We start from the raw sequence: 10,149 nt of genomic DNA on the forward strand, positions 1-10,149 counted from the left end.
ATTTCAACGCATGTCACATTACCAGAAATAGTTCGACTTTCAAACAGATTTAGCCTTGGTCTCTCGGTTAAGGCGTCTGACAAGAAATCAGATTCTCCATGGCAGCGTAGGTTCGAAACCTACCTACTGCAAACGGTCATTATTTTGCTTGAAATATATATATTTTAATTAACAGCTCAGCCCAGAAATTTTTCGCAAATTTGGGGATTGAGTACGTAAATTTATAAAAATATAATGGACTTATATTTCAACGCATGGCACATCACCAGAAATAGTTCGACTTTCAAACAGATTTAGCTTTGGTCTGTCGGTTAAGGCGTCTGACTAGAAATCAGATTCTCCATGGCAGCGTAGGTTCGAAACCTACCTACTGCAAACGGCCATTGTTTTGCTTGAAATATAATTTTTGTAATTAGCAGCTCAGCCCAGAACCTTTTGTCAATTATGGGGATTGAGTGCATAAATTTAAAACAATATGCATACATATGCCCTTATATTTCAAATGGCACATCACCAGAAATAGTCCTACTTTCAAACAGATTTAGCTGTGGTCTGTCGGTTAAGGCGTCTGACTAGAAATCAGAATCTCTATGGCAGCGTAGGTTCGAAACCTACCTACTGCAAACGGCCATTGTTTTGCTTGAAATATATATTTTTTAATTAACAGGTCAGCCCAGAAATTTTTCTCAAATATGGGGATTGAGTACATAAATTTATAAAAATATAATGGACTTATATTTCAACGCATGGCACATTACCAGAAATAGTTCGTCTTTCAAACAGATTTAGCCTTGGTCTCTCGGTTAAGGCGTCTGACTAGAAATCAGATTCTCTATGGCAGCGTAGGTTCGAAACCTACCTACTGCAAACGGCCATTGTTTTGCTTGAAATATAATTTTTGTAATTAGCAGCTCAGCCCAGAAACTTTTGTCAATTATGGGGATTGAGTTCATAAATTTAAAACAATATGCATACATATGCCCTTATATTTCAAATGGCACATCACCAGAAATAGTCCAACTTTCAAACAGATTTAGCCGTGGTCTGTCGGTTAAGGCGTCTGACTAGAAATCAGATTCTCTATGGCAGCGTAGGTTCGAAACCTACCTACTGCAAACGGCCATTATTTTGCTTGAAATATATATTTTTTAATTAACAGCTCAGAAAAGAAATTTTTCTCAAATATGGGGATTGAGTACGTAAATTTATAAAAATATAATGGACTTATATTTCAACGCATGGCACATCACCAGAAATAGTTCGACTTTTAAACAGATTTAGCCTTTGTCTGTCGGTTAAGGCGTCTGACTAGAAATCAGATTCTCTATCAGCATAGGTTCGAAACCTACCTACTGCAAACGACCATTTGTTTTGCTTGAATATAATTTTTGTAATTAGCAGCTCAGCCCAGAAAATTTTGTCAATTATGGGGATTGAGTGCATAAATTTAAAACAATATGCATACATATGCCCTTATATTTCAAATGACACATCACCAGAAATAGTCCTACTTTCAAACAGATTTAGCCCTGGTCTGTCGGTTAAGGCGTCTGACTTGAAATCAGATTCTCTATGGCAGCGTAGGTTCGAAACCTACCTACTGCAAACGGCCATTGTTTTGCTTGAAATATATATTTTTTAATTAACAGCTCAGCCCAGAAATTTTTCTCAAATATGGGGATTGTGTACGTAAATTTATAAAAATATAATGGACTTATATTTCAACGCATGGCACATCACCAGAAATAGTTCGACTTTCAAACAGATTTAGCGTTGGTCTGTCGGTTAAGGCATCTGTCTAGAAATCAGATTCTCCATGGCAGCGTAGGTTCGAAACCTACCTACTGCAAACGGCTTTTATTTTGCTTGAAATATATATTTTTTAATTAACAGCTCAGCCCAGAAATTTTTCTCAAATATGGGGATAGAGTACGTAAATTTATAAAAATTTAATGGACTTATATTTCAACGCATGGCACATCACCAGAAATAGTTCGACTTTCAAACAGATTTAGCCCTGGTCTGTCGGTTAAGGCGTCTGACTAGAAATCAGATTCTCTATGGCAGCGTAGGTTCGAAACCTACCTACTGTAAACGACCATTTGTTTTGCTTGAAATATAATTTTTGTAATTAGCAACTCCGCCCAGAATATTTTGTCAATTATGGGGATTAGGTGCATAAAATTAAAACAATATGCATACATATGCCCTTATATTTCAAATGGCTCATCACCAGAAATAATCCTACTTTCAAACAGATTTAGCACTGATCTGTCGGTTAAGGCGTCTGACTAGAAATCAGATTCTCTATGGCAGCGTAGGTTCGAAACCTACCTACTGCAAACGGCCATTGTTTTGCTTGAAATATATATTTTTTAATTAACAGCTCAGCCCAGAAAATTTTCTCAAATATGGGGATTGAATACATAAATTTATATAAATATAATGGCCCTATATTTCAACGCATGGCACATCACCAGAAATAGTTCGACTTTCAAACAGATTTAGCCTTGGTTTGTCGGTTAAGGCGTCTGACTAGAAATAAGATTCCCTATGGCAGCGTAGGTTCGACACCTACCTACTGCAAACGAAGATTGTTTTGCTTGAAATATATATTTTTTAATTAACAGCTAAGCCCAGAAAATTTTCTCAAATATGGGGATTGAATACATAAATTTATAAAAATATAATGGCCTTATATTTCAACGCTTGGCACAACAACAGAAATAGTTCGACTTTCAAACAGATTTAGCCTTGGTCTGTCGGTTAAGGCGTCTGACTAAGAATCAGATTCTCCATGGCAGCGTAGGATCGATACCTACCTACTGCAAACGGCCATTGTTTTGCTTGAAATATATATTTTTTAATTAACAGCTCAGCTCAGAAATTTTTCTCAAATATGGGGATTGAGTACATAAATTTATAAAAATATAATGGACTTATATTTCAACGCCTGGCACATCACCAGAAATAGTTCGACTTTTAAACAGATTTAGAGTTGGTCTGCCGGTTAAGGCGTCTGACTAGAAATCAGATTCTCAGTGGCAGCGTAGGTTCGAAACCTACCTACTGCAAACGGCCATTATTTTGCTTGAAATATAATTTTTGTAATTAGCAGCTCAGCCTAGAAAATTTTGTCAATTATGGGGATTGAGTGCATAAATTTAAAACAATATGCATACATATGCCCTTATATTTCAAATGGCACATCACCAGAAATAGTCCTACTTTCAAACTGATTTAGCCCCGGTCTGTCGGTTAAGGCGTCTGACTAGAAATCAGATTCTCCATGGCAGCGTAGGTTCGATACCTACCTACTGCAAACGGCCATTGTTTTGCGTGAAATATATATTTTTTAGTTAACAGCTCAGCTCAGAAATTTTTCTCAAATGTGGGGATTGAGTACATAAATTTATGAAAATATAATGGACTTATAATTCAACGCATGGCACATTACCAGAAATAGTCCGACTTTCAAACAGATTTAGCCTTGGTCTCTCGGTTAAGGCGTCTGACTAGAAATCAGATTCTCCATGGCAGCGTAGGTTCAAAACCTACCTACTGCAAACGGTCATTATTTTGCTTGAAATATATATTTTTTAATTAACAGCTCAGCCCAGAAATTTTTCTCAAATATGGGGATTGATTACGTAAATTTATAAAAATATAATGGACTTATATATAGATTTAGCCTTGGTCTGTCGGTTAAGGCGTCTGACGAGAAATCAGATTCTCTATCAGCATAGGTTCGAAACCTACCTACTGCAAACGACCATTTGTTTTGCTTGAATATAATTTTTGTAATTGGCAGCTCAGCCCAGAAAATTTTGTCAATTATGGGGATTGAGTGCATAAATTTAAAACAATATGCATACATATGCCCTTATATTTCAAATGGCACATCACCAGAAATAGTCCAACCTTTCAAACAGATTTAGCCGTGGTCTGTCGGTTAAGGCGTCTGACTAGAAATCAGATTCTCTATGGCAGCGTAGGTTCGAAACCTACCTACTGCAAACGGCCATTATTTTGCTTGAAATATATATTTTTTAATTAACAGCTCAGACCAGAAATTTTTCTCAAATTATGGGGATTGAGTACGTAAATTTATAAAAATATAATGGACTTATATTTCAACGCATGGCACATCACCAGAAATAGTTCGACTTTTAAACAGATTTAGCCCTGGTCTGTCGGTTAAGGCGTCTGACTAGAAATCAGATTCTCTATGGCAGCGTAGGTTCGAAACCTACCTACTGCAAAAAGGCCATTATTTTGCTTGAAATATATATTTTTTAATTAACAGCTCAGCCCAGAAATTTTTCTCAAATATGGGGATTGATTACGTAAATTTATAAAAATATAATGGACTTATATTTCAACGCATGGCACATCACCAGAAATAGTTCGACTTTTAAACAGATTTAGCCTTGGTCTGTCGGTTAAGGCGTCTGACGAGAAATCAGATTCTCTATCAGCATAGGTTCGAAACCTACCTACTGCAAACGACCATTTGTTTTGCTTGAATATAATTTTTGTAATTAGCAGCTCAGCCCAGAAAATTTTGTCAATTATGGGGATTGAGTGCATAAATTTAAAACAATATGCATACATATGCGCTTATATTTCAAATGGCACATCACCAGAAATACTCCAACTTTCAAACAGATTTAGCCGTGGTCTGTCGGTTAAGGCGTCTGACTAGAAATCAGATTCTCTATGGCAGCGTAGGTTCGAAACCTACCTACTGCAAACGGCCATTATTTTGCTTGAAATATATATTTTTTAATTAACAGTTCAGACCAGAAATTTTTCTCAAATATAAGGATTGAGTACGTAAATTTATAAAAATATAATGGACTTATATTTCAACGCATGGCACATCACCAGAAATAGTCCAACTTTCAAACAGATTTAGCCGTGGTCTGTCGGTTAAGGCGTCTGACTAGAAATCAGATTCTCTATGGCAGCGTAGGTTCGAAACCTACCTACTGCAAACGGCCATTATTTTGCTTGAAATATATATTTTTTAATTAACAGCTCAGACCAGAAATTTTTCTCAAATATGGGGATTGTGTACGTAAATTTATAAAAATATAATGGACTTATATTTCAACGCATGGCACATCACCAGAAATAGTTCGACTTTCAAACAGATTTAGCGTTGGTCTGTCGGTTAAGGCATCTGACTAGAAATCAGATTCTCCATGGCAGCGTAGGTTCGAAACCTACCTACTGCAAACGACCATTTGTTTTGCTTGAATATAATTTTTGTAATTAGCAGCTCAGCCCAGAAAATTTTGTCAAATATGGGGATAGAGTACGTAAATTTATAAAAATTTAATGGACTTATATTTCAACGCATGGCACATCACCAGAAATAGTTCGACTTTCAAACAGATTTAGCCCTGGTCTGTGGGTTAAGGCGTCTGACTAGAAATCAGATTCTCTATGGCAGCGTAGGTTCGAAACCTACCTACTGTAAACGACCATTTGTTTTGCTTGAAATATAATTTTTGTAATTAGCAACTCCGCCCAGAATATTTTGTCAATTATGGGGATTAGGTGCATAAAATTAAAACAATATGCATACATATGCCCTTATATTTCAAATGGCACATCACCAGAAATATTCCTACTTTCAAACAGATTTAGCACTGATCTGTCGGTTAAGGCGTCTGACTAGAAATCAGATTCTCTATGGCAGCGTAGGTTCGAAACCTACCTACTGCAAACGGCCATTGTTTTGCTTGAAATATATATTTTTTAATTAACAGCTCAGCCCAGAAAATTTTCTCAAATATGGGGATTGAATACATAAATTTATAAAAATATAATGGCCTTATATTTCAACGCATGGCACATCACCAGAAATAGTTCGACTTTCAAACAGATTTAGCCTTGGTTTGTCGGTTAAGGCGTCTGACTAGAAATAAGATTCCCTATGGCAGCGTAGGTTCGACACCTACCTACTGCAAACGAAGATTGTTTTGCTTGAAATATATATTTTTTAATTAACAGCTAAGCCCAGAAAATTTTCTCAAATATGGGGATTGAATACATAAATTTATAAAAATATAATGGCCTTATATTTCAACGCTTGGCACAACAACAGAAATAGTTCGACTTTCAAACAGATTTAGCCTTGGTCTGTCGGTTAAGGCGTCTGACTAGAAATCAGATTCTCTATCAGCATAGGTTAGAAACCTACCTACTGCAAACGGCCATTATTTTGCTTGAAATATAATTTTTGTAATTAGCAGCTCAGCCCAGAAAATTTTGTCAATTATGGGGATTGAGTGCATAAATTTAAAATAATATGCATACATATGCCCTTATGTTCCAAATGGCACATCACCAGAAATAGTCCTACTTTCAAGCAGATTTAGCCCCGGTCTGTCGGTTAAGGCGTCTGACTAGAAATCAGATTCTCCATGGCAGCGTAGTTTCGATACCTACCTACTGCAAACGGCCATTGTTTTGCGTGAAATATATATTTTTTAATTAACAGCTCAGCTCAGAAATTTTTCTCAAATATGGGGATTGAGTACATAAATTTATATAAATATAATGGACTTATATTTCAACGCATATCACATTACCAGAAATAGTTCGACTTTCAAACAGATTTAGCCTTGGTCTCTCGGTTAAGGCGTCTGACAAGAAATCAGATTCTCCATGGCAGCGTAGGTTCGAAACCTACCTACTGCAAACGGTCATTATTTTGCTTGAAATATATATATTTTAATTAACAGCTCAGCCCAGAAATTTTTCGCAAATTTGGGGATTGAGTACGTAAATTTATAAAAATATAATGGACTTATATTTCAACGCATGGCACATCACCAGAAATAGTTCGACTTTCAAACAGATTTAGGCTTGGTCTGTCGGTTAAGGCGTCTGACTAGAAATCAGATTCTCCATGGCAGCGTAGGTTCGAAACCTACCTACTGCAAACGGCCATTGTTTTGCTTGAAATATAATTTTTGTAATTAGCAGCTCAGCCCAGAACCTTTTGTCAATTATGGGGATTGAGTGCATAAATTTAAAACAATATGCATACATATGCCCTTATATTTCAAATGGCACATCACCAGAAATAGTCCTACTTTCAAACAGATTTAGCCGTGGTCTGTCGGTTAAGGCGTCTGACTAGAAATCAGAATCTCTATGGCAGCGTAGGTTCGAAACCTACCTACTGCAAACGGCCATTGTTTTGCTTGAAATATATATTTTTCAATTAACAGCTCAGCTCAGAAATTTTTCTCAAATATGGAGACTGAGTACATAAATTTATAAAAATATAATGGACTTATATTTCAACGCATGGCACATTACCAGAAATAGTTCGTCTTTCAAACAGATTTAGCCTTGGTCTCTCGGTTAAGGCGTCTGACTAGAAATCAGATTCTCTATGGCAGCGTAGGTTCGAAACCTACCTACTGCAAACGGCCATTGCTTTGCTTGAAATATAATTTTTGTAATTAGCAGCTCAGCCCAGAAACTTTTGTCAATTATGGGGATTGAGTTCATAAATTTAAAACAATATGCATACATATGCCCTTATATTTCTAATGGCACATCACCAGAAATAGTCCAACTTTCAAACAGATTTAGCCGTGGTCTGTCGGTTAAGGCGTCTGACTAGAAATCAGATTCTCTATGGCAGCGTAGGTTCGAAACCTACCTACTGCAAACGGCCATTATTTTGCTTGAAATATATATTTTTTAATTAACAGCTCAGAAAAGAAATTTTTCTCAAATATGGGGATTGAGTACGTAAATTTATAAAAATATAATGGACTTATATTTCAACGCATGGCACATCACCAGAAATAGTTCGACTTTTAAACAGATTTAGCCTTTGTCTGTCGGTTAAGGCGTCTGACTAGAAATCAGATTCTCTATCAGCATAGGTTCGAGACCTACCTACTGCAAACGACCATTTGTTTTGCTTGAATATAATTTTTGCAATTAGCAGCTCAGCCCAGAAAATTTTGTCAATTATGGGGATTGAGTGCATAAATTTAAAACAATATGCATACATATGCCCTTATATTTCAAATGACACATCACCAGAAATAGTCCTACTTTCAAACAGATTTAGCCCTGGTCTGTCGGTTAAGGCGTCTGACTAGAAATCAGATTCTCTATGGCAGCGTAGGTTCGAAACCTACCTACTGCAAACGGCCATTGTTTTGCTTGAAATATATATTTTTTAATTAACAGCTCAGCCCAGAAATTTTTCTCAAATATGGGGATTGTGTACGTAAATTTATAAAAATATAATGGACTTATATTTCAACGCATGGCACATCACCAGAAATAGTTCGACTTTCAAACAGATTTAGCGTTGGTCTGTCGGTTAAGGCATCTGACTAGAAATCAGATTCTCCATGGCAGCGTAGGTTCGAAACCTACCTACTGCAAACGGCTTTTATTTTGCTTGAAATATATATTTTTTAATTAACAGCTCAGCCCAGAAATTTTTCTCAAATATGGGGATAGAGTACGTAAATTTATAAAAATTTAATGGACTTATATTTCAACGCATGGCACATCACCAGAAATAGTTCGACTTTCAAACAGATTTAGCCCTGGTCTGTCGGTTAAGGCGTCTGACTAGAAATCAGATTCTCTATGGCAGCGTAGGTTCGAAACCTACCTACTGTAAACGACCATTTGTTTTGCTTGAAATATAATTTTTGTAATTAGCAACTCCGCCCAGAATATTTTGTCAATTATGGGGATTAGGTGCATAAAATTAAAACAATATGCATACATATGCCCTTATATTTCAAATGGCACATCACCAGAAATAATCCTACTTTCAAACAGATTTAGCACTGATCTGTCGGTTAAGGCGTCTGACTAGAAATCAGATTCTCTATGGCAGCGTAGGTTCGAAACCTACCTACTGCAAACGGCCATTGTTTTGCTTGAAATATATATTTTTTAATTAACAGCTCAGCCCAGAAAATTTTCTCAAATATGGGGATTGAATACATAAATTTATAAAAATATAATGGCCTTATATTTCAACGCATGGCACATCACCAGAAATAGTTCGACTTTCAAACAGATTTAGCCTTGGTTTGTCGGTTAAGGCGTCTGACTAGAAATAAGATTCCCTATGGCAGCGTAGTTTCGACACCTACCTACTGCAAACGAAGATTGTTTTGCTTGAAATATATATTTTTTAATTAACAGCTAAGCCCAGAAAATTTTCTCAAATATGGGGATTGAATACATAAATTTATAAAAATATAATGGCCTTATATTTCAACGCTTGGCACAACAACAGAAATAGTTCGACTTTCAAGCAGATTTAGCCTTGGTCTGTCGGTTAAGGCGTCTGACTAGGAATCAGATTCTCCATGGCAGCGTAGGATCGATACCTACCTACTGCAAACGGCCATTGTTTTGCGTGAAATATATATTTTTTAATTAACAGCTCAGCTCAGAAATTTTTCTCAAATATGGGGATTGAGTACATAAATTTATAAAAATATAATGGACTTATATTTCAACGCCTGGCACATCACCAGAAATAGTTCGACTTTTAAACAGATTTAGAGTTGGTCTGCCGGTTAAGGCGTCTGACTAGAAATCAGATTCTCAATGGCAGCGTAGGTTCGAAACCTACCTACTGCAAACGGCCATTATTTTGCTTGAAATATAATTTTTGTAATTAGCAGCTCAGCCTAGAAAATTTTGTCAATTATGGGGATTGAGTGCATAAATTTAAAACAATATGCATACATATGCCCTTATATTTCAAATGGCACATCACCAGAAATAGTCCTACTTTCAAACAGATTTAGCCCCGGTCTGTCGGTTAAGGCGTCTGACTAGAAATCAGATTCTCCATGGCAGCGTAGGTTCGATACCTACCTACTGCAAAAGGCCATTGTTTTGCGTGAAATATATATTTTTTAGTTAACAGCTCAGCTCAGAAATTTTTCTCAAATATGGGGATTGAGTACATAAATTTATAAAAATATAATGGACTTATAATTCAACGCATGGCACATTACCAGAAATAGTCCGACTTTCAAACAGATTTAGCCTAGGTCTCTCGGTTAAGGCGTCTGACTAGAAATCAGATTCTCCATGGCAGCGTAGGTTCGAAACCTACCTACTGCAAAC

Source organism: Cylas formicarius, unplaced genomic scaffold, assembly GCF_029955315.1.
Source record: "Cylas formicarius isolate icCylForm1 unplaced genomic scaffold, icCylForm1.1 PGA_scaffold_26__1_contigs__length_5699629, whole genome shotgun sequence".
Taxonomy (NCBI): Eukaryota; Metazoa; Arthropoda; class Insecta; order Coleoptera; family Brentidae; genus Cylas; species Cylas formicarius.